The sequence below is a fragment of the Alosa alosa genome, chromosome 8 (assembly GCF_017589495.1).
Source record: "Alosa alosa isolate M-15738 ecotype Scorff River chromosome 8, AALO_Geno_1.1, whole genome shotgun sequence".
In the NCBI taxonomy this organism is placed as follows: domain Eukaryota; kingdom Metazoa; phylum Chordata; class Actinopteri; order Clupeiformes; family Clupeidae; genus Alosa; species Alosa alosa.
In genome coordinates, this window is record NC_063196.1 from 5369068 (window position 1) to 5376546 (window position 7479).

General features: G+C 46.8%; 1 pseudogene; it reads left to right on the forward strand.

Moving 5' to 3' along the window:
* The first annotated feature begins 919 nt into the window (after nucleotides 1-919).
* On the forward strand, nucleotides 920-7259 carry LOC125298773 (annotated as a pseudogene).
* Nucleotides 7260-7479: the final 220 nt, after the last annotated feature.

The following is a 7479-nucleotide window of genomic DNA, read 5'->3' on the forward strand; positions in this document are numbered from 1 at the left end:
CAATCCCGCCTTTCACATGTAAGTCATTGTGTATTGAAGAAAAATGTAAATCTTTGCAAGGAGCAAAAATGATTAATTGTTCTAAACAGACTTCATTTTTGTCACTGACAACAGGTTTTGATGAATTTCTTCCTTTAGGGTTATTTTAATTTTAAATACTGGTGCACATGACAAAATAAAGTATTCAGTCTGGCAATCACCCTTGAGGTATATTTCAGGCAGATCATTAAGAGGAGATGATCCACTTGTGTGAGAGAGGAGAGATACAGGCAGGAGATGTGTCAGGGTTATCTGTCAGAGAAGCACCTGATAACGACCAACTGCAGGCCAGGAGGAGTCTGAGGAGACTAGAGACAGATTCTTACACATCCCACCCATACTGGTCACTTGTCAAGAGCTCTTTCACTTTACAGTTGACTTATTTAATCTAAGGACAAATATGTTATCCCTATAGGAAATCATTTTCTATATCAGTCTGTAAAATCTCAAAACATCTCTGAGGATTTGAAAGTTGCAATTATGCAGTGCATATTAAGGGACGCATTAAAGGGGGAGGTATTTACAACTGATTGTATTTCTAAATAAACAAAACTAAATAATCTTATAAAAGTCTACTTAGGGTTTTTATCTCCCCTCAGCAAAAGCTTTACATGCTTGTTCTAAGATGGGAGTTATATAAATACATCAAGGATAGTCTGTGGAAGGACAAAGTAAGAGAGGTGCGATCTTTCCTAAAATGGACATTAACACGTTAAGGTCGCATAGATGCCCCAAAACCACTTACCGTCTCTGGGGACAAGAACATTTGGTCTGTCTTTTCTCTCTTATCTCGGTTGAGGCTGTCTCCAAATTTGGCATGTGGATGTCCCTTTATAAAGACCCAAACGTGGCTGGAGTCAGTGTTCCAGTGTGTCCACCATCTGAACCTGATCCTCTGTCTGAATAACTGCTTTTGTGCTTAGGATTTCTCTTCTGCTGTGAACACTGAACAAGCGCCATGGGAGACGTTTTAATGGCAGAGTTTGGGAAGGCTGCCCCCTTCCTCCGAAAGTCGGACAAAGAGCGCCTCGAAGCTCAAACCAGGGCATTTGACATCAAAATTGAGTGCTTTGTTGTCGATCCGAATGTTGAATATGTCAAGGGGCAGATTACCAGCAAAGAGGGGGGAAAAGTGACAGTTAACACTGTGGAAGGCAAAACCGTGACTGTCAAGGAGTCAGATGTCCACCCTCAGAACCCACCGAAATTCGACAAGATCGAGGACATGGCGATGTTCACCTTCCTGCACGAGCCTGCCGTGCTGTTCAACCTCAAAGAGCGCTACGCAGCATGGATGATCTACACCTACTCTGGGTTGTTCTGTGTCACAGTGAACCCCTACAAGTGGCTGCCTGTGTATGATTCAGAGGTAGTTGCTGCCTACAGAGGCAAGAAGAGATCAGAAGCGCCCCCACATATCTTCTCCATCTCTGATAATGCCTATCAGTACATGCTCACTGACAGGGAGAATCAGTCTGTCCTCATCACTGGAGAATCTGGTGCTGGGAAGACTGTCAACACCAAGAGAGTCATCCAGTATTTTGCTAGCATAGCGGCTGCTGGCGGAGCAGTCAAAAAGGATACCAGTAAAGGCACACTGGAAGATCAAATCATTCAGGCCAACCCTGCACTGGAGGCGTTTGGAAATGCCAAAACACTGAGGAACGACAACTCATCGCGCTTTGGGAAATTCATCCGTATTCACTTCGGAACGAGTGGAAAACTTTCCTCTGCTGATATTGAGACTTACCTCCTGGAAAAATCCAGGGTGACCTATCAGCTCAAGGCTGAGAGGAACTATCACATCTTCTATCAGATCATGTCCAATGAAAAGCCAGAGCTGTTGGATATGTTGCTGATCACCAACAACCCCTATGATTACTCCTACGTCTCCCAAGGAGAGATCACTGTTGCTTCCATCAACGATTCAGAGGAACTAATCGCCACAGACAGTGCCTTTGATGTGCTTGGCTTCACTGCAGAGGAGAAAATGGGTGTCTACAAGCTGACCGGGGCTATAATGCACTATGGCAACATGAAGTTCAAGCAGAAACAGAGAGAAGAACAGGCTGAGCCAGATGGCCAAGAGTCTGCTGACAAGTCTGCCTACTTGATGGGGTTAAACTCTGCAGATCTCCTCAAAGGACTCTGTCACCCCAGGGTCAAGGTAGGCAATGAATATGTCACCAAAGGTCAGAGTGTAGACCAAGTGTATTATTCCATTGGTGCACTGGCTAAGTCAGTATACGAAAAGATGTTTAACTGGATGGTTGTTCGAATCAACCACTCCCTTGATACCAAACAGCATCGTCAGCATTTCATAGGAGTGCTGGACATTGCAGGTTTTGAGATCTTTGACTTCAACACCTTTGAGCAGTTGTGTATTAACTTCACTAACGAGAGACTGCAACAGTTTTTCAATCACCACATGTTTGTGTTGGAACAAGAGGAGTACAAGAAGGAGGGGATTGATTGGGAGTTCATTGACTTTGGGATGGACTTGCAAGCCTGCATTGATCTAATTGAAAAGCCCCTTGGTATCATGTCTATTCTAGAGGAAGAATGCATGTTTCCTAAAGCAAGCGACCAGACATTCAAGTCCAAGCTGTATGACAACCATCTGGGCAAGTCAAAAATGTTTGAGAAACCACGTCCCAAAGCAGATGCTCATTTTGCTTTGGTCCATTATGCTGGCACCGTTGACTACAACATTGCCGGCTGGCTGGTGAAGAACAAAGATCCTCTGAATGAGACTGTGGTGGGACTTTACCAGAAGTCATCTCTCAAGCTGTTGAGTTATCTATTCGCTTACGCAGCAGCTGAAGGTGGAGACAAGGCAGGTGGCAAAGCTGCCAAAAAGAAAGGCTCATCTTTCCAAACAGTATCAGCCTTGCACAGGGAAAACCTCAACAAGCTAATGAATAACTTGAAGACCACCCACCCTCATTTTGTCCGTTGCTTGATCCCTAATGAGTCCAAGACACCTGGAGCGATGGACAACTGCCTTGTGATGCACCAGCTTCGCTGTAATGGTGTGCTGGAGGGCATTAGGATCTGCAGGAAAGGCTTCCCAAACAGAGTACTCTATGGTGACTTTAAACAGAGGTACAGAATACTAAATGCCTCAGCAATCCCTGAGGGTCAGTTCATGGACAGTAAGAAGAGCGCAGAGAAACTGCTTGGTTCTCTGGACATCGACCACACGCAGTACAAATTTGGGCATACAAAAGTCTTTTTTAAAGCTGGCTTGCTGGGGGTGCTGGAGGAGATGCGGGATGAGCAACTCTCCCGCATTATCACAAGGATTCAGGCCAACGCAAGAGGTATACTTATGAGAATTGAGTATCAGAAGCTTGTGGAACGCAGGGATGCTCTAATGGTGATCCAGTGGAACCTCCGATCATTCCTGGGTGTGAAGAACTGGCCTTGGATGAAGATGTTCTTCAAGATTAAGCCCCTCCTAAAGAGCGCAGAGTCTGAGAAAGAGATGGCAAACATGAAAGACGAGTTTGGCAAGATCAAAGAGGCCCTGGAAAAATCCGATGCCAGAAGAAAGGAACTGGAGGAGAAGATGGTGTCAATTCTCCAAGAGAAGAATGACTTACTCCTCCAGCTGCAGTCAGAGTCTGACATTCTGACTGATTCAGAGGAACGCTGTGAGCAGTTGATTAAGAGCAAGATACAGTTAGAGGCAAAAGTGAAGGAAATGACAGAGAGGATGGAGGACGAAGAGGAGATGAATGCAGACCTCACGGCAAAGAAGCGAAAGTTAGAGGACGAATGTGCCGAGCTCAAGAAAGACATTGATGACCTTGAGCTGACCTTGGCCAAGGTGGAGAAAGAGAAACATGCCACTGAGAACAAGGTAAAGAATCTCACTGAGGAAATGGCTTCTCAGGATGAAAACATGATGAAGCTGACAAAAGAGAAAAGGGCACTTCAGGAGGCACATCAGCAAACGCTAGATGACCTTCAGAGTGAGGAGGACAAGGTCAATACACTCACCAAAGCAAAGATAAAGCTGGAGCAACAGGTGGACGACATTGAAGGTTCTCTGGAACAAGAAAAAAAGGTCAGAATGGACCTAGAACGTAGCAAGAGAAAGCTTGAGGGGGATCTCAAACTTACCCAAGAGAGTGTGATGGACTTGGAAAATGATAAACAGCAGTTAGAGGAAAAACTAAAGAAGAAAGACTTTGAGATCAGTGGATTGAACAGTAAGGTTGAGGATGAACAGTTGGTGAGTGTACAGCTCCAGAAGAAACTGAAGGAGAATCAGGCCCGCATTGAAGAACTGGAAGAGGAATTGGATGCTGAGCGAGCAGCCCGGGCTAAAGTGGAGAAGCAGAGATCCGATCTGTCCCGGGAACTGGAGGACATCAGTGAGCGTCTGGAGGAGGCAGGGGGGGCCACTTGCGCTCAGGTAGAGCTCAACAAAAAAAGAGAGACTCAGAGTTCCAGAAGCTCCGCAGAGACCTCGAAGAGGCAACCCTTCAACACGAGGCCACCTCTGCCACCCTCAGGAAGAAGCATGCTGATAGCGTGGCTGAACTGGGTGAACAGATTGACAACCTGCAGAGAGTCAAGCAGAAGCTGGAGAAAGAGAAGAGTGAGCTGAAGCTGGAATTGGATGACATGTCTTCAAACATGGAGGGCGTGGTGAAGGCCAAGGTCAACCTTGAGAAAATGTGCCGTTCCCTGGAGGACCAGATGAATGAGCACAAGACAAGGGCTGAAGAAGCACAAAGAGCCCTGAATGACTTTTCAGTGCAGAGAGCAAAGCTGCTCACAGAAAACGGAGAGCTTGGAAGGCAGATGGAGGAAAGGGAAAGCCTGATTTCCCAGCTCACCAGGGGGAAGATGTCATTCACCCAGCAAGCAGAAGACTTGAGGAGACAGCTGGATGAGGAGGTGAAGGCAAAGAATGCTCTAGCACATGCTGTGCAGTCTGCTCGACATGACTGTGACCTGCTGAGAGAGCAATTCGAGGAAGAGCAGGAGGCGAAAGCAGAACTGCAGCGAGCCCTCTCCAAAGCCAACACTGAGGTTGCCACCTGGAGGGCAAAGTATGAGACGGATGGCATTCAGAGAACGGAGGAGCTTGAGGAGGCCAAGAAAAAACTGGTACAGAGGCTGCAAGAGGCTGAGGAGGCAGTTGAGGCGGTGAATGCAAAGTGTTCCTCCCTCGAGAAGACCAAACATCGTCTTCAGAATGAGATTGAAGATCTAATGTTGGACCTTGAAAGAGCGAACGCAGCCTCTGCTACCCTGGACAAAAAGCAAAGGTCCTTTGATAAAGTAATTTCAGAATGGAAACAAAAGTTCGAGGAGTCACAGTGTGAGCTTGAGGGCTCACAGAAAGAAGCTCGATCCCTCAGTACAGAGCTCTTCAAGCTGAAAAACGCCTATGAGGAAGCACTGGATCATCTGGAGACAACCAAGCGAGAAAACAAGAACCTCCAGGAGGAAATCTCAGACCTGACTGACCAGCTGGGAGAGGGAGGGAAGAGCGTTCATGAGCTGGAGAAGCTCAGGAAGCAGTTGGAGCAAGAGAAGAGCGACCTGCAGTCCGCCCTGGAAGAGGCAGAAGGTTCTCTGGAGCATGAGGAGGGCAAGATCCTGCGAGCACAGTTGGAGTTCAACCAAGTGAAAGCTGACATTGAGCGCAAGCTGGCAGAGAAGGATGAGGAGATGGAGCAGGCCAAGAGGAACTACCAACGAATGGTGGAGTCTCTTCAGACCAACCTGGAGTCTGAGACAAGGAGCCGCAATGAGACCTTGAGAATCAAGAAGAAAATGGAGGGTGACCTCAATGAGATGGAGATCCAGCTCAGCCAGGCTAACCGGCAAGCTGCAGATGCCCAGAAGCAGTTGAAGACTGTCCAGGCATTCCTTAAGGACACTCAGCTTCAGCTGGACGAGTCCATGCATGGCAACGACGACCTGAAAGAGAACATCGCTCTGATGGAGCGCAGGAACAACTTGATCCTGGCTGAGCTGGAGGAGCTAAGGGCAGTCTTGGAGCAGACGGAGAGGGGACGCAAGATGGCTGAGCAGGAGCTGACTGATGCCACGGAGAGGATGCAGCTCCTGCATTCCCAGAACACCGGCCTCCTCAACCAGAAGAAGAAACAAGAGGCCGACCTGCTGCAGCTCCAGACCGAAATGGAGGAGGTGATTCAGGAGAGCCGAAATGCTGAGGAGAAGGCCAAGAAAGCCATCACTGATGCAGCCATGATGGCAGAGGAACTTAAGAAGGAGCAGGACACCAGCTCCCATCTGGAGCGCATGAAGAAGAACATGGAGCAGACCATCAAAGACCTGCAGCACCGTCTGGATGAAGCCGAGCAGGTGGCCATGAAAGGAGGCAAGAAGCAGGTTCAGAAGATGGAGTCTCGCATCCGAGAACTGGAGGGAGAGCTGGAGGCAGAGCAGAAGCGAGGGGTGGAGTCCATAAAGGGCGTCAGGAAGTATGAGCGACGCATCAAGGAGCTCACCTACCAGACAGAGGAGGACAAGAAGAACATGGCCCGGCTCCAGGATCTGGTGGACAAGCTTCAGCTGAAGGTGAAATCGTACAAGCGCTCCACGGAGGAGGCAGAAGAGCAGGCCAACACCAACATGGCCAAGCTACGCAAACTGCAGCACGAGCTGGAGGAGGCAGAAGAGCGGGCTGACATAGCAGAGTCCCAGGTCAACAAGTTGCGGGCCAAGACTAGAGATGGGGTGACCAGCAAGAAATCCCCAGATGAGTAAAGAGATTGTCACATTACCCACAAAGGACGCCATGGTCCTACACAGGTGTTTCAAATGATTACAATTGAACAGATTATTTGACTTGAAGTAAACTTGGAGTTGTGTTGCAATGCAACTATACACCATCATAGCCAAGGGTCGCAATTTGACAGTTATTGATAGCCATTTTTGTTCAATTGAGAATAATTTGGCATTTTGCACTGAATGGAAAGGTCCCTTCTTTTATTACATATCTGTTCCCTAAATTTGACAAATTATCCATAAAGGTTGCTCTACACCATTACCTCAAAAATGTGATGATACAACAAAGATCTGATTATCATAATGACAGTCCAGTTTGTGATACTGGTGGTGGTAAAAAAAGGACAGTAATTGGTAAAGTATTGAAATTATACTATACCCACATTTATTGTGCATCCCTTTCATGCTCTGTGAAATACAGAAAATAAATGTTGGTGTTCTTATGGAAATGGTTTTGTTTTGTTTTGCACTTCTAGTAGGCTACTTAAATAAAAGTGTTATAGTGCTAAATAAAATTTGAATGAGAACATAATGTAACTAACAATGTCTTAATTCATAATGGTGTTATGATAGATGAGCAGAATTTGCTGAAACTTAGCTTCCACCACAAAGTCAACTCATCAGTTGTAAAGCCTAGTGAAATAAAAACATGATCAATGCTGA